At 44.7% G+C, this 23,081-nt stretch overlaps 1 pseudogene; it reads right to left on the minus strand.

Moving 5' to 3' along the window:
* Nucleotides 1-247: 247 nt before the first annotated feature.
* LOC130483439 (smad nuclear-interacting protein 1-like) lies at nt 248-3,129 on the minus strand (annotated as a pseudogene).
* Between the last annotated feature and the right edge of the window lie 19,952 nt (nt 3,130-23,081).

The following is a 23,081-nucleotide window of genomic DNA, read 5'->3' on the forward strand; positions in this document are numbered from 1 at the left end:
AGTTCACTCTGACTCTCCATGACTCTTAACCCACTTCCTTAGCACACAGACATACAGGGCTATTCTGCCCAGCAACAAGCTATTCCCTGGCTGTCCTAATACATTTTACAGAAAGGAAAAGAGATTATTACAAATGGCTAAATCAGTGGATCTTCCCTAGTCAGGGGAAGTCTACCTGCTGTCACAATATAAAAACCGTTCACCGAGGAGCTGCAGGAAAAGTTCCGTCCACCTTTCCGGCCTCTTGTCATGCTGATTCTTCATCCTCCTCCTCCTGGTCCACCTCTGCCGTGTCCGAGGATTCGTGCAGGAGGACATACTCCCTGCTGCTGAACCCAAACTTCAGGGCGTCCTTCTCTTTCAGTTCATAGTAGCGCTGAGGTTCGATGCGCCGGTGGTTCAGAAACGTGCCGTTGCCCGAGCCGAGGTCAATGAGGCAGGGTTTGACCTTCCGGCCTGTCGTGCCGTCAGGGCGAGCGTACTGCACAAGCCGTACCGGCTTGTGCAGTACGCTCGCCCTGACGGCACGACAGGCCGGAAGGTCAAACCCTACCTCATTGAAAGACAGCATGCTGTTTGAAAGACAGCATGCTGTTTGGAACAGGAGGGGTGGTCGATGGGAATATCAGCGACGCGTCGGTGCCTGCCCAGCAGATGGGCGCTCTGCCTGTGGAGGGACATGACCGGGAAAACCTCACCCTTCTTGAAAGGATAGAGGCGCCACCGTTCCTTTGGGCCACGGGCTTCAGGGGGCTCGCTGTATCGGATCACCACTCCGCGGGAGGCGTTGGTGTCCTCCACAAGCGCACCCGACAGTCCAAAGCTGGGTTTTCCTTGATTCCCCGATTCTTTTTCTGGGTTGTTACTCCCGGGCCTAGCCGGGATTCGGTTCTCCTCATCCCCGCTCGCTTCCCTCTGCTGGCGCTGCTCCCGCCTTCTTCGCCCGTTATGAAACTCCCCCTTTGCCTGCTGCTCCCGGAGAGGACCGGCTTCCCTTTCCCGGCAGCCGGGGGCCTTTCCGTCGGTTCCAGCGGCCTCGGCGTCCATCCCGGTCTCCGCTTCTCCCCCCTCCGCGCTCCGACTCAGAACGGTCCCCGTGCCGACGTCCCTCGCGCCTCCCCCGGAAGCGATCGGGCCGCTCCTGCTTCGCGGCGCCTGTCACGTGACGGGGGCTTCGGCTCCTCTCGCGCCTTTCCTCCGAGGGCCGGCTCTTCTTTCCGGGAGCCGGCCTTGCTTCCTGCGGCGGGCTAGGCGGCGAGCGGCTTCCGCGGGGGCCCGTTCTTGTGACGTTCTTGTGACGTCACTCGGGGCCGTTCTACCTCCGCGTCGGTTGACGGGGCCAGAAACCGTTGAGCGCCGCCTGTGAGACGGCTGCGGCTCCTTCCGCAACGGCTCCCGAGGTGGGGGCTGCGCTGGGCTTCTATGGCCACGCCGAGGGGCGGGGCGGCCTCTTCCCCCCCCCTCGCCGCCGCCCCCCAACCCTCTTGGCGGTTAACCCCCCTGCCGGCTCCTCTCGGCCCCCTCCCGCCCGTCGCCCCTCAGGGCCGTTTGAACGCGTGGCCCCGCTGGGCAGTTGCATTGGGCCCCCCTGTTAATCTAGGCATGTTGTGATTACATAGATTAACAGAGGGGGGCCCTATGCAACTGCCCAGCGGGGCCACGCGTTAAAACGGCCCTGTCCATGAATAAATAAATACTATACTGAACTAATTCACAGTGGGTAGCCGTGTTAGTCTGTGTGCAGTAGTAGGAAAGGGCCAGAGTCCAGGAGCACCTTAAAGACTGACAAAAATATATTTTCTGGCAGGGGGTGAGCTTTCGTGAGCCACAGCTCAGTTCTTCAGATACAGCTAGAATGTGAATCCATCTGTCTTTAAGTAGAGGAGAATGAATTCAGACAAGCATTAGTATGTAAATGTTAACAGTATGTAAATGTGAATAGCAGGCGTGATGGGGTTAGGTGTGGTATGCAGAAGAGTCTGAGATGTCCAGGGGAGAGATGGGTGTGGAGAAATCAACATTGGTAATGAGCCATGAATGCAAGGTCTTTATTCAGCCCAGGTAAACGCATTGTCTTTAGTTTGAATATCAACTGTAATTCAGCAGTTTCTCTTTCCAATCTCCCTTTGAACTTCCTTTGTAAGAGAACTGCTACTCTTAAATCTGCAACAGAATGTCCTGGAAGGTTGAAATGTCCTCCCACTGTTTTTTGAATATTGTGGTTTCTGATGTCAGACTTATGTCCATTTAATCTTTGTCTAAGAGACTGACCTGTTTGTCCAATGTAGAAGGGCGTTGCTGGCATGTGATGGCATAGATTAGTGGTTCCCAACCTTTTTTTGACCAGGGACCACTAGACTTTTTTGTTCGGTGCAGGGACCCCAAGGTTCAAAATAAAAATTCCAAGAATTTGAAAATAAACTTTAATCATAACTGTTAGTTAAACATTAAACTTAGAATAATATTTGAATATATATTTTTAAAATAGAGAACTTTTAATTGAAAATATTAATTTATTATGGGTTTATAACTTTGTTTCGCGGACCTTAATTTAGTTCTCGCGGACCCCTGGGGGTCCACGGACCCCCTGTTGGGATCCAATGGCATAGATGGATTCACATTCTAGCTGTATCTGAAGAAGTGAGCTTCAAATTAAGTCAAATTAATTCCTCAGTTAACTAATGCCAATAAAGGCTTCGTGTTCGTTAATTCCTCCATTCAGGATACTGGTCCCAGTTAGTAACAGCACCTATTGTTGGTCCCTCCCTCCACTGGAGAAGTGTCAAGGGGGTCAATCCAGGGAGTTAAAGGTCCACCTCTACAGTAGGACTACCATCACTGATCAGGATGCAGTCCTCCAAGACAGAGAAAGCTCATAGTAGAAACTGTGTTAGTCTTTAAGGTGCTACTGGACTCTTGCTCTTTTCTACTGCTCTCTTGCTCTTTTCTACGGCTACAGGCAGACTAACGTGGCTACCCATCATGATCAGTCTTAAAAAGAGCAAGTGTCTCTGCTCATGCGCAGAGTGCTTTGCCCTCTTTCGTGAGCACATGCTGCAAGCCCCTATACACCTGTGTTGGCTCTTGAAGGGCTGCAGCTGCCAAACAGGCTAAAGTCTTGGCACCCATCCTTTTAGAAATTAAGCAGCAATGGTGGATACATTCTCTTGAGGGACCACATGATCACACATGAAGCTGCCTTATACTGAATCAGACCATTGGTCCATCAAGGCCAATATTGTCTACTCCGGCCGGCAGCAGCTCTCCAGGGTCTCAGGCAGAGGGGCTTTCACATCATCTCCTACCCGATTCTTTTAATCAGAGATGGCAGAGATTGAACCTGGGACCATCTGTATGCAAAGCAGATTCCCTTCCACTGAGCCACAGTCCTTCTCCAACACAAACAGAATTGTTCCTGTCCTCTCTTGTTATTGTTGGTTGCTTGACCACTTTTGGTCTGGAGAATACTCTCCTGATGTAGTAGTTCTATCTGCTGCCAGTCATGACTGGGAATATCCAGTGGTAAGCAAGTTTTTACTGTGACACTTGACACTTTTATGGCCCCTTCTAAAAAGGCTGTGTATACAAGCCCAGGTCTCCTTCCTCCCAGCAAGAGCCTAATTAATTCATCTCAGAGGACTGGATAGTCTTTCTCGTCTCATTTTGATATTTGGAAGAAGCACCTTTTGTGGCAGCAGCATTTTCTAGTGGCATAATAGTAAGAAATTTGGCATATAGCCCTTTCCCTTCATGACAAGGAAAGCTTCACCTGTTGAATTTTTACCTGTTAAAAGTCACAAAGACCCTGCCAAAAAAGGTGGGAAAGAAATGAACATGGAATTCTTTTAGGTGATCCTCTTGAGAATTAATATCCAAGTTTATGTAATGCTATCCTGAAACACATTTTAATCATCCTTTTGGAACTTAGGTTAATGTGCAACCTTTTCCTGGCAGACTTTCTGTGCTTTTAAGCTCAGCATCAAGTAGAAATTAAGTAAGTAGAGTGGTCTCCATCACTACATCCCAATTCGGGGAACAATCCAACCCCCCTGAAGTTCTGTTTGTCTTTCAGTTTTTGAAGGAGCAGGGGGAAAGGCAGCAACCCTTTTGGTCTTTAAAGGCTGAAAAAAATTGGATTCTTTCAGTGTGTGCCTAGAGGTGGCAATGTGGAATCTGATTGGCATTAGTGGCTCTCAGTTTGTGACAAGAGGGAGTCTAACAGGGTAGCACTAGCAATTGTCCTGCATTAATCCAAAGTAAAGAGGTGTGTGGTCTCACATTTTAGCAGTGCCTGTCTTAATTTCTGCCTCATCATGCTATAGGAGTGGGAAACCAGCTGTGTGGCTTCCTTGCCTTAGAAGTGCAAATATTGTTAATTTGTTGACTTCTCTTTAGATCTGAGCCTTTTCTGTCCCCCCCCCCCTTATGCATTCTGCTCTTCCACCAAACAAAAGGGCAAGACCTAGGCTTTGAACACACAAGGACCAGGTTTCTGTTGCCCTCACAGGAATGTGGGGTGCATTTGTGTGTAATAAAAATCGGCTTAATCTCTGTCATCCCTAGCTCAAATTATCTCAGGGAGCAAAGTTGGAAAAGACCTCTGTTGGAAGCTTTGGAGATTAGTGTTGTCACCTGAAAAGTTCTGTAAATGTTGTGAAAATGTCCTGAAAATGCCATATTACATGTGTTGGAACATTACCAGCACTTAATGCAGAATGTACCGTCTTTGTAACATATTACATTAAAGTTCCTTTTTTCGCATGTTTGTTGCACCTTTTCTATGATTATTTCTGAAATAAATAAGGAACCCTTCCTTGAAATGGGTAGAAAGCCTGTTTGGAAGCCACGGCTCTAAACGGTTTGCCCAGTGGCGAGTGTGCGCCCATTGCCAACACTGCAAGGGCTGCCTGGCTCATTGGGGACTTTCCCGGACAGTTAAATGGCCAGCCCACTCTGGATGCAGGCAGAAACTGAACCAGCCAACTTGTTAGAGCCAGGGTAGCAGTAACAAACCAGTTTTCAAAACTCTTACTTGGGTCACTGAGATAACCCTGAGTGATTATCACTGAGTGACCCTGATTATCTAATAACTCATTAGCATTAGATAATCAGGGTAACTGAGATAATTCAGTCCTGACTGTATTACCATCTGTTTGTGGCAGGGATTGAGTTTTTCAAAAGGACCCTACAGGTTCACATCGGGACCACAAAACGCAGCATACAAACAAGGATAAAAGAACATGAAAGATACTGCAGACTTGGCCAACCTGAGAAATCAGCAGTGGCTGAACATGGACTGACACAAACAGGACACAGGGTCTTATTCCAAGACACTGAAAGACTGGACAATTCTACCAACTATTTTGTCAGATTGCACAGAGAAGCCATTGAAATTCATAAACAGCACAACTTTAACAGAAAAGAGGAGAGTTTAAGAATGAATAAGGCTTGGCTTCCTGTTCTGAAAACCTCCAGAATAACAAAGACAACATATTGTCGAAGGCTTTCACGGTCAGAGTTCATTGGTTCTTGTAGGTTATCCGGGCTGTGTAACCGTGGTCTTGGAATTTTCTTTCCTGACGTTTCGCCAGCAACTGTGGCAGGCATCTTCAGAGTAGTAACACTGAAGGACAGTGAGAGACACTGTCCTTCAGTGTTACTACTCTGAAGATGCCTGCCACAGTTGCTGGCGAAACGTCAGGAAAGAAAATTCCAAGACCACGGTTACACAGCCCGGATAACCTACAAGAACCAACAAAGACAACATTCAACAATAGCCATGCAGATTAGTTTTGGATTACACACATTAACAGATCACTTCAGGATACAATGGTTCCATATTAACATACCATACCCTCATTAGCACATTATCTTGATACTTACAGGACAATGATTAGCACATTACTTTTGCAGGACAGTACTCAGCTCAAACCCAACCCCTTTCTGACTATATATTACTCTTCCTACACACTTGACACTGAGAGACACTGTCCTTCAGTGTTACTACTCTGAAGATGCCTGCCACAGTTGCTGGCGAAAAGTCAGGAAAGAAAATTCCAAGACCACGGTTACACAGCCCGGATAACCTACAAGAACCAATGAACTCTGACCGTGAAAGCCTTCGACAATATTTTGGAGATACCTCGTTTGACACTGCTTTTTCACAAGCTATTTATGGAGCTGTGTTTCCTGGTTAGGGATTTTTGGTGTCTTTAAGGAGTGCCATCTCTTATTTTGTGTTTCCTGCTGTAGGTTTCTAAGACGTCATGATTTCTATTATGAGAGTGACTTATTGAAACTTCCATGAATGACAGTCATAATGCTAGACATGGCAGTGGTCTGCCTATCCACAAGCCTTAATTCTCAGGCACCTTTAAGACTTTTATTGCATTTAAAGGCATGCAAAACACCTGTAAATTAGCTGATGCATCACTGAGCATGCAATACATATCTGGAATGTGTGGCTAAATACACCATTGCAAAGCTGTACTTTCCTTCAGTCCTGGGTTCCACATATAGTGGGCATTCAAATAAGTTGTGGTATAAGTCCTCCAGAGCAGATGTTCCACAGATGCAAAGATGTTGGTCTCTTGGAATTCAGCAATAACGTCCGGACAATACAACCGTTGGCATTGTTTGAAACCGTAGGGATGTAAAGTCTGCTCTAAGCTTTGGATTTGGAATATTGGCTAAATAAGAAGCTCTAAGATGGTCAGTTTCGAAAAGTTTAAACCAAAGAGCAGTTCCCGATTTCAGCATCTGTGTTCTGTCCATCAGAATAATCTGCTGATGGCCCTAAAATGTGGTCTGGAATTTTGTAATTGAATGGGTAGTAAGGAAAATTCTTAAAGTCTACATTTATAGCAAGGCTTCTTTGAAGTCCTACCATTATATATGAGATGTGAAGCACATGACCAGGTCAAACTGGATAGAACATTATTTGTATAGGCATCAACCAATATTCAAGACCAACCGGAAAAATTCTGGTTCTACACTGCCTACTCTCTCTCTCTCTGCTCTTTTCGACAATAGTGATCGGTTGTTTTGTGACATCAGAGACATTTTGAAATAGAAATTGTTAAGATGGTTCAAATTGTCAGTGCTAGGCGGCTTGTGTTAATGTTTTTGGCTTTCTAGCAGTAAGTAGACTTTAAAAATAAAAATATATTAATGTTGTTTAATGTTAAATGTTATTGAAAGCACAAAAAGTGCAACTGTAAAAACAGTTGTACGCGATGTCGTTTAATTTAGTATTTTTAAATAGTAAGTTGAATGTGTGTGTGTGTGTTAAGTGCCGTCAAGTCACTTCTGACTCATGGCAACCCTATGAATCAGTGCCCTCCAAAATGTCCTATCCTTAACAGCGTTGCTCAGATTTTGCAAATTGTGGGCCGTGGCTTCCTTTATAGAGTCAATCCATCTCCTGTTGGGTCTGCCTCTTTTCCTGCTGCCTTCAACTTTTCCTAGCATGATTGTCTTTTCCAGTGACTCTTCTCATAATGTGTCAAAAATACAACAGCCTCAGTTTAGTCATTTTAGCTTCTAGGGTCAGTTCAGGCTTGATTTAATCTAAAACCCACTGATTTGTTTTTTTGTTTTTGGCAGTCCAGGGTATCCGGAACACTCTCCTCCATCACCACATTTCAAAGGAATCTACTTTCTTCCTATCAGCTTTCGTCATCGTCCAGCTCTCACACCCATACATAGTAATAAGGAATACAATGTTATGAATTAACCTGATCTTGGTTGCCAGTGATACATCCTTACACTTAAGACTCTTTTCTAGCTCCTTCATGACTGCCCTTCCCAGTCTCAATCGCCTTCTGATGTCTTGGCTGCGGTCTCCCTTTGGGTTGAGGATGAAACCAAGGAACAGAAAGTCTTCAACAATTTCAATTTCCTCTTCATCAACCTTAAAGTTGTGTAATTCTCCTGTAGTCATTATTTTTGTCTTCTTGTTGTTCAGCTGCAGCGCTGCTTTGGCACTTTCTCTTTTAACTTTCAGCAGTAGTCGTTTCAAGTCTTCGCTATTTTCTGCCAGTAATGTAGTATCATCGGCATATCTCCATGGAAATTGAATACTCACTTATAAATTAATTTGTGTATACAGATATCATGACTAAAATAAATGTTATACTGTTATTCTTGTTTCTTGTTATTTACATATTTACCTTTTTACTAAAACAACTATAAACGAAGTATAAGGGTACAATTTTATATTTTGCCTTGGGCACAAAATTAGCTAGTTATGGTTTTGTTCTACCAAATAACAAGAAATACAGAAACAAAAAGATGTCTCCTTTCTAACAAGTGTGAATGTTATTATGGCTGGTTTTTTTAGCAATAATGTATACTTTGCGGAAGTTGTTATAAAATATCACTGTGAATTTACTGTGTTTCCATATGTTCATCCAACTTCTTCTCAAGCAGAGATCTGACTGAAATCTGCTGGGATTTGCTTGAGCAAACATTTATGGAGAACTGTTGATTTGTCACCATTCAAAATTATTTGGTTGGATCCAGTCAGCTTTTCCACTGGTTAAAAAGGGGTTCCCTGTAACCACCAGGCCATCAAATTAGGCTGTGGCTCATGGGACCTGCATGGACAAAAGCCATGTGGGACAGGGGCTGTAATAAGAGGTAGAATTGGTGGTGAATGAGCAAAAAAGCTGTCTGGATCCAACCCACTGTCATCATCACTATAATACTACATGGTAAGGTGCTGCTACCTGGTGGCCAAAACGAGTTCTTAACATTTTATTTATCAAAAATGAGACATCCACTCTTACAAAGATGTATTGTACCGCCGATCTTCATTGTCACACTGGTTATAAACACACACTTTCCTCTGTCAACCTGTCTCTTTCATTTTCATTTCTGTGCCGAATCTTCTCTCATAGTTTTCTTGTTATGAAACCTGTACACAAAGGAATGTAGAAAGAGAGCTGTTAGAAATGACTGGATAAGTAATTATAACTGTGTACGTTCTTTTCATTTATTTTTAATTTATGAACTGGGTGATTTGTTTGCTCTGTATACTGGTTCTATGTATTGCTGTATTTTAATTTAAAAAAATTAAAAGAGAGAGAGCAGGTCTACAAAAACCAGCAAGCAAGGCCTCCCAGCAGAGGCTTAGCAAACTAAGTGATTGTGTGGGCGGGAGGTATCCTGCAATCGCGACCTCAGCCCCATAGTCTCCTGCCGGAGGAGAGGGGGGGACCTGGCAGCCCTACTCCCCATCCTCCCCCCAACTTGGTTGGGGGTCCACTGCCTGACCAAGTTTTTCCAGTGCCCATGATCCATGACAATAAATGCCATCTTGCTTATTGCACTGTTTGGAGTATGTAATACTGACTTTGATGGACCAAGGGTCTGATTCAGTATAAGGCAGCTTCATGTGAAGTCTATGTGGTACAGAGAACCATTACCAGCATAAAACGTTATGCAGTATTTAATAAAAAATAAAATAAGCATACGCTCAGCACAGCACCAAATTGAGCAAGAGATTAAAAAGAAAAGAGAAAAACATGACTCCCCTGCCCCTCCCTCTGTACATGCCCTAATAGATGTTAAATATAAGGCAGGCTCCTTAGCTTAAAAATGTACAGATGTTCCAAAGGGTTTCCATTACCTTGAATCCTATTTCAGGTGTGCAGGGCAGCACATGGCAATGGCTGTCTTCTACAGACCTCAGTTAAGAGTTCTGTCTGCCTTGATGGAATCCACACCAAAAGTGCCTCCTCCTTGCTCCCAGGAGTTTTATCGTCTTCCTTTTCTCCTCTCACTGACCAGGTCAGGCCAGGTCAAAGAAACTTTTCCTGATGTCTCCAGGAGTTTCTTCCCAAAATCTTTCTAGCACTTCATTCCTTTTCTCTGCTAGATGTCACTTAATAGCGTTTCTAAAAGGGTGGTTGAGGTAAGGTTGGAAATCAACTGATTTCCAAGAGAGGAAAACCTTTAAAAGCTCCAGGTGAAGGTTTTGCTCAGTTCAAACCTTCCAAAAATTTCATTTCTCTACACTTTTAATTTAAAACTGTTGTGTGTGAGAGAGAGAGAAGCCCCCCCACACACACACACTCAGAAGTCCCATCTTATACAGGTTTAGTGGAATCTGCATATCACTCCCACTCTGTAGATACTTAATTGCTTATCAATAGGGTTGCCAACCTCCAGGTGGTAGCTGGAGCTATCCTGCTATTACAACTGATCTCCAGGCGACAGAGATCAGTTCCCCTGCAGAAAATGGCTGCATTGGAAGGTGAACTGTATGGCATTATATCCCATTGAAGTCCCTCCCCTCCCCAAACCCCACCCTCCTCAGGCTCCACCCCCCCCCCCCGCAAATCTCCAGGTATTTCCCAACCCGGAGCTGGCAACCCTAGTTATCAAACAGGTACCATGCTCAATTCAAGGTTCTATTACCTACAATTAGGATTGCCAGATTCAAATATTGTTATCATTCAAACCTTATATTTTGTAATCAGCTTACTGGCTGACTGAATAGTTCTGTCATCCTTGTAATCTGCCTTGAGTGCCAGTGAGAAATGAAAATAAATAAATAGAATATTTCAGTCAAATCCTGAGACCAGCAAGTTAAACAACAGGGTGTTGCAGGATGGTGTCCCCATCCTTAACTTTCAGGGGAAAGTATACAGACACACTCTCATAACCTGTTCTGCTTATGTTCTGTTTGGTAAATTCTATGAGTAAGCCTAATGTATTCTGCAGTGTAATGAATAAATGTTTCTTTTCAACCACAGTAAAATGGCTTGTGTGGTGTAGTTTAACATCTATATGTGTTCCCTCACCCAGCTTGTCCAAAGTTTCAATATGTGGATGACACCCAGCTATACCTGTTGATGGACGGCAGCCGGATATTGTTGATGTCCCAGATACTTTGGCCAAGTGTCTGGAGGCCGTGGTCAAATGGTTGAAACAGAGCCAGCTGATATTAAATCCATCGAAGAAGGATTTCTGGGCCGGGGGGAGGGGTGCGGAGATGGGGCACCTGCTCCCAACTCTTGACAGGGTGCAAATAACACCTACGCCAACCGTCAGGAGTTTGGGTATGACACTGGACATTTCCCTTTCAATGGAGACACAGGTCACCAATGTAGGCAGAACGGTATTCTTCCATCTTTGCCTAGCTAATCAGCTGGTGCCCTGTCTGTCCCACCCTGACCTAGCTACAGTGATCCATGCAAAGGTCACCTCCAGGTTGGACTGCTGCTACTCGCTCTATGCAGGGCTACCCTTGAGGCTGCTCTGGACAGTTCTGTCATAAGCTGGCCTCCCTTTTCCACCTTGTTCCATCTTTATTTATGCTTGTCCCGCCTCTCACCCAATGGTTTTGCCACCAACACTAATGTGAAAGGCATCATCTAGATTTTGTGGATTTTCTGGTTTTAAATTGATTAATTTTCGTATATTTTATAAGCTTTTAATCTTAGTTAATGTATTGATTTGTTATACTTACTTGAATTCCATATTTTTAATTGTTGTTGAATGTTGGCCGCCCTGAGCCCAGTCTTGGTCAGGAAAGGGTGGGATAAAAATCTAATAAAAAAATAAAATAAAAGTGAGAATGTCAGTCTAGGATCTGGGAGACCCAGGTTTGAATCCTTGCTCTGTTATGGAAGCTCACTTGGTAACCTTGGTAAACTATTTCACAAGGTTGTTGTGAGGATAAAATGGAGAAGAGGAGAACAATACAAGCCACTTCGGGTCCTCACTGGGGAGAAAGGCAGGATATAAATGAAGACAACAACAACAATAATAAACATTAGAATAAAATTAACATTAAAATGTTCCCCCTGAGCCTGTACATGCTTACTCAGGTGTAATTCCCACAATGTTTGGTGGGTCTTTTACCAAGGAATACTTGCATTACATTACATCTAAACATTTCTGCACATACAAATGATGGGGGAGGGTGCACCTACATTATTTTCCCTTGAAAACTAACCACATTAGTATATATCTACAAAATTAGGCACTGTTAATTTGGCATAAGTACACAGTCTTCCAAGTAGTAAAGCAATTAATCAGAAGCAAAACTCTGGAGAATACAAAAGTAAGCAAATAATTCAAACTAATTAACATTTGGTGATGGAATGTGTAGCTGTCATAGCTAATAAGGATATTAAAAATAACTAGCAGTTAATTTAATTGCTATTTCTTTTTCCTCTGCATTCACCACCTGCTTAATGTTAGTGAGATAAGCCCCCGAGGCAACAACCAAAGGCAAGGCACACAGGAAGGACTTTCTGCAGCAGTTATAAAATACTTTAGCTTATTATGCAGAAAAAAATGATTAATAAAACATTCTAAGAAAATTGAGAGGAAGGAGTTGCTTTAAATGTAGGAGAAATGAGCCAAGCAGATAAAGAATATGCAAACCATTTCTTAAGAAGGTTGAATAACTCAGAGGCTGAAATAGAAAAATATTTAAGTGGATGGATTTAATGTGATTTTGGCTCACAGAAATTAACAAGGCTGTTACCTGATCCAGTTCTTCTGTTGTGATCTTTTAAAGGTCTCTGTTCTTTAATAACACATCAAATATCATTTAATACTTGCTTGTTTTACTGACTACAGTCGAAAACAGCTGGATCAACTGATGTATTCTCCGTGCCCACTTCTACGGTGATAGAATAGGTTGCAGAATGCATCTGTGGTTGGTATTTTGGTTTAAAAAACACACACACACAACTGCAACGATTCAGATTTACTTTCTGCCTCATGAACCAGCAAAATGACACTTCAGTGGTGCTGAAATGTTTATCTTTGAAACTCCAGAAGTAATAATGAGACCATCAACTAGTTAGGTCAATGGTGGCCCCGTGGACCAGGAATCCAGGCTATTCACTGCCCAGACTGACCTGGGTGCTGGGTCATCATTTTCATATGCAGCTAGAAACCATAGCAAGCAGAGGATGAACAGAAATGGTAGGCACCTTTCTGTCATAGGTTCTACAGTAGAGAAAAGAAATGCAGCAACACCAAAGATAAGCAGCATGAGAATAGACATGAGAGCCAGTGGGTGTAGTGGTTAAAAGCGGTGGACTCTAATCTGGAGAATTGGGTTTGATTCCCCACTCCCCCCCCATGAGCGGCGGACGCTAATCTGGTGAACCGGGTTGGTTTCCCCATTCCTCCACATGAAGCCAGCTGGGTGACCTTGGGCTAGTCACAGCTCTTAGAGCTCTCTCAGCCCCAACTACCTCACAGGGTGTCTGTTGTGGGGAGGGGAAGGGAAGGTGATTGTAAGCCATCAGGATTCTTCCTTAAGTGGTAGAGAAAGTCGGCATATAAAAACCAACTCTTCTTCTTCTTCATGGGGGAGGGCAGGTAAAGGGAGCTATCTGCTAATTCTGTAGCACAATCCAGCAGCCTCATACGAGCCACAACCTGAAACTCCAAACCAACTTCTGTATTAGTTGATTAGATTTCTTCTGAACGTCAGTTGCTGGAGACCAGCTACAGTGGAAGGTTTTGGCTTCTGTATCTCTGCATGCCTTTGGGGCATTCGCCAGGCCAACCTAGAAAATAGGATGCTGGACTACATAGACTACTGGTCTAATCCAGCTGGAGTTTCATGTTCTTAATCAGCAGGTTCCCCCTACGAGTTTACATCATTATCAAATATATTTTACTGCCATGAGCCCCAAGCAAGGAATCTACAAAAGTGTAGTTCTCTGAAAACCCCTCCTAAGAGTCTCTTATAAATAATTCTCAGCACCATCACAAAACTAAAATTCCCAGATTTATAGGGGATGTGATGACAATTAAACCAGCATAAAATGGGTTCCAATAAACCACTTAGGAAACTGGTTCTTGTGGGTTATCCAGGCTGTGTAACTGTGGTCTTGGAAGACCACGGTTACACAGCCCGGACAACCCACAAGAACCAATGAACTCTGACCGTGAAAGCCTTCAACAATATCACTTAGGAAACCTCTTTGTAACTGATTGCTATAAAATTCCAATCCCTTCTACTTCTCAACTATATGATTTCAATAATCCCCCCTCAAATCTGGGATCAATATTAGTATTTAACAATTTGAAATTCTGAAGTACATCCCTTTTTTGTCTGAAATTTTGTTTAAGTTTTTAAAAAGAGACAAAAATGATCTGAATACACAATACAGCAATAACTAGCCATAAGTATGTGGAAAAATTGGTTCATCCTGAAAGGCATTTGTCTGTAACAACTGTTAAAAATCTTCTAAGAGAGACACTGTCCTTCAGTGTTACTCCTCTGAAGATGCCTGCCACAGCTGCCGGCGAAACGTCAGGAAAGAAAATACCAAGACCACGGTCACACAGCCCGGATAACCTACAAGAACCAATGAACTCTGACCGTGAAAGCCTTCGACAATCTTCTAAATCTTTACCACCAGATAATGAAGTAGGTCATAAAAACCATTTATGGCTCACTGTGGGGAAATTATTGCTCTTGATTTAATTTAATGTGAATAGTTTTAATAAGCTTGGGTTTATGCAGGCTTATCCCTTTATAGTTCAGGATGAAACCAGACGATTGCTCTGCAGCCAATTGTACAATGTACTGTCAAAAATCTCTTAAAAAAAAAATCTGGGAGCTGATATCGTCATTAATAGATCTAATTTTCAACATTAATATAGATCTAATTTTCAACAGACTGCTGGACTCAACGGGCCTGGGTCTGATCCAGCAGGGCCTTTCTTATGTTCTTATTATAATTATATTATATGTAATTATATTAGGTGCTTCGGGACACAGGCAGGATAAATGCTGCTGCAGTCGTCTTGTTTTTGGGCTTCCTGGAGGTCCCTGGTTGGCCACTGTGTGAACAGACTGCTGGACTTGATGGGCCTTGGTCTGATCCAGCAGGGCCTTTCTCATGTTCTTATGGAGGATGGGGCTATCCATGGCTGCTAGTCAAAATGAATACCAGTCACGATACAGCCCTGTTCTCTCCAGGATCAGAGGAGCATGCCTATTATTTTGGGTGCGGTGGAACACAGGCAGGACGGTGCGGCTGCAGTCGTCTTGTTTGTGGCTTCCTGGAGGCACCTGGTTTGGCCACTGTGTGAACAGACTGCTGGACTTGATGGGCCTTGGTCTGATCCAGCAGGGCCTTTCTTATGTTATTATAATTATATTATATATAATAATATTAGGTGCTGTGGAACACAGGCAGGATAAATGCTGCTGCAGTCGTCTTGTTTGTGGGCTTCCTGGAGGCACCTGGTTTGGCCACTGTGTGAACAGACTGCTGGACTTGATGGGCCTTGGTCTGATCCAGCAGGGCCTTTCTTATGTTCTTATTATAATTATATTATATATAATAATATTAGGTGCTGTGGAACACAGGCAGGATGGTGCTGCTGCAGCCGTCTTGTTTGGGGGCTTCCTGGAGGCACCTGGTTGGCCACTGTGTGAGAAGACTGCTGGACTCGACGGGCCTGGACCTGATCCAGCAGGGCCTTTCCTATGTTCTTATGAAAGGGCTATCCATGGCCACTAGTCAAAATTAATACTAGTCATCATGATGCATGCCTATTCTCTCCAGGATCAGAGGAGCAGGCCTATTATATTAGGCGCTTTGGTCAGAGGCAGGATAACACTGCTGCAGTCGTGCTGTTTGTGGGCTTCCTGGAGGCACCTAGTTGGGCCACCCGTGTGAACAGACTGCTGGACTCGACGGGCCCGGGCCTGACCCAGCAGGGCCTTTCTCATGTTCTTATTATAATTATATTATATATAATAATGTTAGGTGCTGTGGAACACAGGCGGGACGGCGCTGCTGCAGTCATCTTGTTTGTAGCTTCCTGGAGGCACCTGGTTGGCCACTGTGTGAACAGACTGCTGGACTTGACTAACCTTGGTCTGATCCAGCAGGGCCTTTCTCATGTTCTTATGGAGGATGGGGCTAGTCAAAATGAATACCAGTCATGATGCATCCCTATTCTCTGTAGTATCACAGGAGCATGGCTATTGTTTTGGGTGCTGTGGAACACAGGCAGGATGGTGCTGCCGCAGCCGTCTTGTTTGGGGGCTTCCTGGAGGCACCTGGTTGGCCGCTGTGTGAACAGACTGCTGGACTCGACGGTCTCGGGTCTGACCCAGCAGGCCTTTCTCATGTTCTTATTATAATTATATTATATATAATAATGTTAGGTGCTGTGGAACACAGGCGGGACGGCGCTGCTGCAGCAGTCTCGTTCGGGGGCTTCCTGGAGGCCCCCGGTGGGCCCCTGGGGGAGCAGGCTGCTGGACTCACTGGGCGGGCCCGGGCCTGGCCCAGCAGGGCTGTTGAGTTTTCCCACCCCGCCCGCAGCCGTCGCCGAGGCCGAGCGGCGGAGTCCTCCGGGGCGCTTCCCCCCAGCAGAGGGGGCTGAGCTCGGGCGGAGGGACGCGGCTCCGTCTCCGCTCCTCCCCGCCGACGGGCTCCCAGGGAGGCGGGGAGGACGGGCCCGCACGGCCGGAGCGAGGAGCGCCGAGCGCGGGTAGGGGGCCGCGTGGTCTGGGCGCGGAGGGAGGGGCGCGCGCGCGGGGGGGGGGGCCGTCCCGGGCAGGGCGCGCGCGGCGGCTGCAGCCCGAAGCCGGAGGGGAGACCCCCGCGCCACGTGGCGCGGGGGTCTCCCCTCCGTCTTCGGGCTGCAGCCGCCGCGCGCGCCCTGCCCTGCCCTGCGCGTCCCCGGACGGATCCGAACCCCGTTGACTTCGCAGCAGAGGCTCCGCGGGTCGCCGAGAGTGCCCCGCGTCCCTGAAGCGGCTTTAGCACGCGGCGGTTTGTAGTGTGCCCTGTGCGGATAGCAATCAATCAGCCAATCAGTCGGAACCTTTAACGGCGTGTGGGGGGGTGGGCGTGGGTGTTCAGTGCCGGTCAAGTCGCTTCCGGCTCCTGGCGACCCTATGGACGAAAGTCCTCCCAAATGCCCTGTCCTTGACAGCCTTGCTCAGGTCTTGCAAATGGAAGGCCGTGGCTTCCTGTATCGAGCCGATCCATCTCTTGTTGGGTCTTCCTTATTCCTTGCTCAGGTCTTGCAAAGTGAAGGCCGTGGCTTCCTTCATCAAGCCAATCCATCTCTTGTTGGGTCTTCCTTATTCCTTGCTCAGGTCTTGCAAATGGAAGGCTATGGCTTCCTTTATTGAGTCAACCCATCTCTTGTTGGGTCTTCCTTATTCCTTGCTCAGGTCTTGCAAATGGAAGGCTATGGCTTCCTTTATTGAGTCAACCCTTCTCTTGTTGGGTCTTCCTTATTCCTTGCTCAGGTCTTGCAAATGGAAGGCTATGGCTTCCTTTATTGAGTCAACCCATCTCTTGTTGGGTCTTCCTTATTCCTTGCTCAGGTCTTGCAAATGGAAGGCCGTGGCTTCCTTTATCAAGCCAATCCATCTCTTGTTGGGTCTTCCTTATTCCTTGCTCAGGTCTTGCATATGGAAGGCCGTGGCTTCCTTTATTGAGTCCGTCCATCTCTTGTTGGGTCTTCCTTATTCCTTGCTCAGGTCTTGCAAATTGAAGGCTGTGGCTTCCTTTATTGAGTCAACCCATCTCTTGTTGGGTCTTCCTTATTCCTTGCTCAGGTTTTGCAAATTGAAGGCTGTGGCTTCCTTTATTGAGTCAACCCATCTCTTGTTGGGTATCCCTCTTTTCCTGCTGCCCTCCACTTTTCCTAGCATGACTGTCTTGTCCAGTGACTCTTGTCGTCTCATGGTGTGACCAAAATACGACAGCCTCAGTTTAGTCATTTGAGCTTCTAGGGTCAGTTCAGGCTTGATTTGATCTATAACCCACTGATTTGTTTTTTTATTTTTGACAGTCCATGGTATCCGTAACTTTGTGTGTGTGTTAAGTGCTGTCAAGTCGCTTCCGACTCATGGCAACCCTATGAATGAAAGTCCTCCCAAATGTCCTGTCTTTGACAGCCTTGCTCAGGTCTTGCAAGTTAAAGGCCGTGGCTTCCTTTATTGAGTCCATCCATCTCTTGTTGGGTCTTCCTCTTTTCCTGCTGCCCTCCACTTTTCCTACCATGACTGTCTTTTCCAGTGACTCTTGTCATCTCATGGCATGACCAAAATACGACAGCCTCATTGGTTCTTGTAGGTTATCTGGGCTGTGTGACCGTGGTCTTGGTATTTTCTTTCCTGACGTTTCGCCTGCAGCTGTGGCCGGCATCTTCAGAGGAGTAACACTGAAGGACAGTGTCTCTCAGTGTCAAGTGTGTAGGAAGAGTAATATATAGTCAGAAAGGGGTAGGGTTTGAGCTAAATCATTGTCCTGCAAAAAGTATCAAAGGTAATGTGCTAATCATTGTCCTGTAATCATTGTCCTCATTAGCACATTATCTTGATACTTTTTGCAGGACAATGATTTAGCTCAAACCCTACCCCTTTCTGACTATATATTACTCTTCCTACACACTTGACACTGAGAGACACTGTCCTTCAGTGTTACTCCTCTGAAGATGCCGGCCACAGCTGCTGGCGAAACGTCAGGAAAGAAAATACCAAGATCACGGTCACACAGCCCGGGTAACCTACAAGAACCAATGAACTCTGACCGAGAAAGCCTTCGACAATATTATGACAGCCTCAGTTTAGTCATTTTAGCTTCTAGGGTCAGTTCAGGCTTGGTTTGATCTATAACCCACTTATTTGTTTTTTTGGCAGTCCACGGAATCCGTAACACTCTCCCTCCAACACCACATTTCAAAGGAATCTATTTTTTTAATTTTTTTATTTATTTTTATCAGCTTTCTTCACTGTCCAGCTTTAATGGCATATATCCTATGCTAATAACAAATTCCTTGACTCCACCATCAACCCAAAGGGAGACTGCAGCCAAGAAATCAGAAGGAGATTGAGACTGGGAAAGGCAGCCATGAAGGAGCGAGAAAAGATTCTTAAGTGTAAGGATGTGTCACTGGCCACCAAGACTAGATTAATTCCTGCCATTTTATTCCCTATTACTATGTATGGGTGTGAAAGCTGGACAGTGGAGAAAGCTGATAGGAAGAAAATAGATTCCTTTGAAATGTGGCGTTGGAGGAGAGGGTTACGGATTCCGTGGACTGCCCAAAAAAACAAATCAGTGGGTTATAGATCAAATCAAGCCTGAACTGACCCTAGAAGCTAAAATGACTCAACTGAGGCTGTCGTATTTTGGTCACGTCATGAGACGACAAGAGTCACTGGAAAAGACAGTCATGCTAGGAAAAGTTGGCAGCAGGAAAAGAGGAAGACCCAACAAGAGATGGATTGACTCTATAAAGGAAGCCACGGCCCTCAATTTGCAAGATCTGAGCAAGGCTGTCAAAGATAGGACATTTGGGAGGACTTTCATTCATAGGGTCGCCATGAGTCGGAAGCGACTTGACGACACTTAACACACACAGTAACAAATTGCAAGAGATTGCCTGTTATCCTCTGTGCACTTACGAGCAGTTCTCTTGAACTTAATGGCAGCCCCCCCACCCACCCATTGGATAAGGCTTCATGTTTACGAGTCTGCTTACTAGGAATAATAATAATAATGAAAAATAAATTTTATTTGCGGCAGGCATGTCAGAAGAAAACGGGTAAAACAGAAACTGACCACACAGAGTAGATGTTTACAACCAAGGCCAACAAATTTAGGAATCACCCGATTTTGCAATTCCACAGATTGACTAGGAATAAACAATGTTGGACTTTGTGGAGATGGGTCTCTAATAGCCCTTTATAGGATTGCACTGCAGATTTGTAGGAATTCAGTGGGACTTTTTGCATAGGTAGGATTGAATGGTAAAAACCATTGGATATTATTTATATCTGTCTCCATTAGGATTAAGGAACAGCTTAATTAAAAAAAATGAAAACATTTAACACACTAACACTTCACTGTGACCCTTCCAATGCTATGTTTACTGATAGTTTATTTAAAATCTGATTTATGGGGGCACAAAACTGGATTATAATCTATTTTTGGCTGAATTTGGAGCCAGAAAACATAAAGAGGACTCATGTGGTCCCTGAAAACTTAACAAAAACCTATCACAGCATAAGTTTTTGTGGGCTAGAGCCTACTTCTTCAGATGCTGTGAGTGGATCCTCACTATGCAGCTGTTTTATATATGGGGTATAAATAAACACAAACAGCAAGGGCTATGAAAATACAAGATGAAATGTAACTATAGAGTACAGATCCAATCAAGAGAAATACAGGGACCCTTCATTAGTTATGCTAAACAATTTAACACCTGTAGTGTTGAGAGTCAGTGTGATGTATTGGGTAAGAGCGACACACTCTAATCGGGAGAACTGGGTTTGATTCCCCACTCCTCCACAAGAAGCCTACTGGGTGACCTTGGGCTAGTCACAGTTCTCCCAGAACTCTCTCAGCCCCACCTACCTCACAAGGTGTCTGTTGTGGGGAGAGGAAGGGATTGTGATTGTAAGCCTCTTTGAGACTACTTAGGGTTTAGAAAAGCGGGGTATAAAAACCAACTCTTCTTCAAATCCATTATTTGCTAAGAGGGTCAACATCTATAAGTGAAATAAAAATCCCAAATTCCTTTGTGGGGAAGGGCTAGTAAAAAACCTTTTGGTATCATTTCAGAAATTTTATCTAAAGTCTCCTTTTGAAGTTATTTTGTTGAAGAATGGTGACTGTCGGGTAAGCAGTAGAGTGGCCTCGCAGATGGAAATGTTCCCCCACTCGCTTCAGAACATTGTGACGTTTAATGTCAGATTTGAGCCCATTTATTCTTTTCTGTGATGATTGTCCTATGTAGAGAGCAGAAGGGCGGTGTTGACGTGATGGCATACATCACACTGGAAGATGAGCAAGTGGATGAGTTCAAGGGGGTAAAGTTGATGGTATTAGGTCACAGTGTATATGGGGACAGAACTGGAAGCTTAGTTTGTTGTGGAGTCTGGTTTTGTAACTCTGTTAGGCGGCCCGCTAGTGTTGGCAGGAACCTGTTTTAGGTTGTGGGGCTGTCTGTAAACAAACAGCCCCAACACCTGTGAAAGAGAGATTTAGATTGTTTATTTACGGCGCTTAACCCAATAAAATTACAGACAACAATTTACAGTCCAAGTCTTAATTCACTTAAAATATCAACCAAATTACCTCTACCATTTGGGCTAAGAGAATACTCTATGACAACGTATTTTCATTGCTGCCGTACAAAATTTTGCAACCTGAGAGGTAATAAAGAGGTTATCACCTTGTAGGAGCTTTTCAATCTTTTCTCTTTCCCTGTCGGGTCCCATTCTCAGTATACGGGGCTCAATAAAGTTATAGCGAGGTATTGTATAAAAATTACAGTATTAGAAGGACATGCTCAATAGTTTCTAAATCCCCGGATTTACAGGGGCAGAATCTCTCCGTCCTAGGTATCTTCTTAAATTTCCCGTCTAGCATGGCAGAGGGAACCTGTGAAAGAGACATATCAGTGTCCAGTGCTTTACAGCAGTACTATTGAAATTAATGGGATTGCTGTGCATGGCAGCCTCCAGGTGGGGCCTGGGGATCCCCTGGAATTACAGCTCATCTCTAGACTACAGCGATCAGTTCCCCTGGATAAAATGGATGCTTTGGATGGTAGACTGTATGGCATTGTACCCCACTGAGGTCCCTGTTCTCCCCAGGCTCCATCCCCAAATGACCAGGAGTTTCCAAACCTAGATCTGGCAACCCTACCCCTCCCATCCCCCACCAGTGGCCAAGGGGAACCTGACAACCCTACTATACATGGATTGATATTTGTCTTGCCTTTAGAATCACTGTATTAAATGACAATGAGAGAGCAGTAATAAGTAACTTTAAAAGTCTGGGCCATTGGTAAATTTTAAAAGATACACTGCAAATCTTACTGCTTTTGATACAGGCCTTCTATCAAAGTAAAGTTTTGCCATCAGTCATGTACCTATTCATTTTGGTGCAATCTTAAGAACATAAGAAAGGCCCTGCTGGATCAGACCAAGGCCCATCAAGTCCAGCAGTCTGTTCACACCGTGGCCAACCAGGTGCCTCTAGGAAGCCACTAACAAGACGAGGGCAGCAGCACCCAAAATAATAGGCATGCTCTTCTGATACTAGAGAGAATAGGTATGCAGCATGACTAGTATCCATTCTAACTAGCCATGAATATCCCTCTCTTCCATGAATATGTCCACTCCCCTCCTAAAGCCCTCCAAGCTGGCAGCCATCACCACATCCTGGGGCAGGGAGTTCCACAATTTAACTATGCGTTGTGTGAAAAAATACTTCCTTTTATCTGTTTTGAATCTCTCGCTCTCCAGCTTTAGCAGATGACCCCGTGCTCTAGTATTATGGGAGAGGGAGAAAAACGTCTCCCTGTCCACTCTCTCCAAACCATGCATAATTGTATAGACCTCTATCATGTCTCCCCTCAGCCGCCTTCTTTCCAAGCTAAACAACCCTAAGCGTCTTAACCGCTCTTACTAACTTTCTTAAGCGACTAACTTGGACTGCATGGGCTATAAACTAAAAGTTAAGTTATTTGACCTATGTTACAGCTGGCGGATGGTTCTCAGAGTGACTGCATTCCCATATATGTTTGGTTATTGTGGCTTATTTACAGCCCTTTTTTTGCAACAGCCTGGGGTCCTGATTTCTCAGGAAAAAAGGCAGGCTTCTAAATAACTCAAATGAACAATCTGATCCTATGGCTTAACTCTGGAAAATTATAACATGTCTGTGAGCAATTTGTATGGATGAGACACTTGAACTAACCATTTTCAGATGAAAACCGATCATAGGAGTCAGTGCAGAAGTCATACCATTGGGCATAATCCCGTCAAAGTTAAAGTGCACTCAAATCTCATTAATTTTGATTGGAAATGTAAGGGAGCTGGAGAGGTTCAAGTGCCTGTGTCCTGTGGATTGTGCCCAGTGGCTGATAGCTGTTATGTCGATGGTTAAGTCCCTTGGCATTCTTTTGTCTTAAACTCATCTATGTAAGTGAGAAGGTCCTAATTCTAGTACCGTTGCCAACCGCATAGTGATGCTAGTTTTAATGGACTCAGAAAATAGTCATTCGCTGTTGAGTCTAACACAATATACCTTCTTTTATTACAGGGT

Source organism: Euleptes europaea, chromosome 10, assembly GCF_029931775.1.
Source record: "Euleptes europaea isolate rEulEur1 chromosome 10, rEulEur1.hap1, whole genome shotgun sequence".
Lineage (NCBI taxonomy): Eukaryota > Metazoa > Chordata > Lepidosauria > Squamata > Sphaerodactylidae > Euleptes > Euleptes europaea.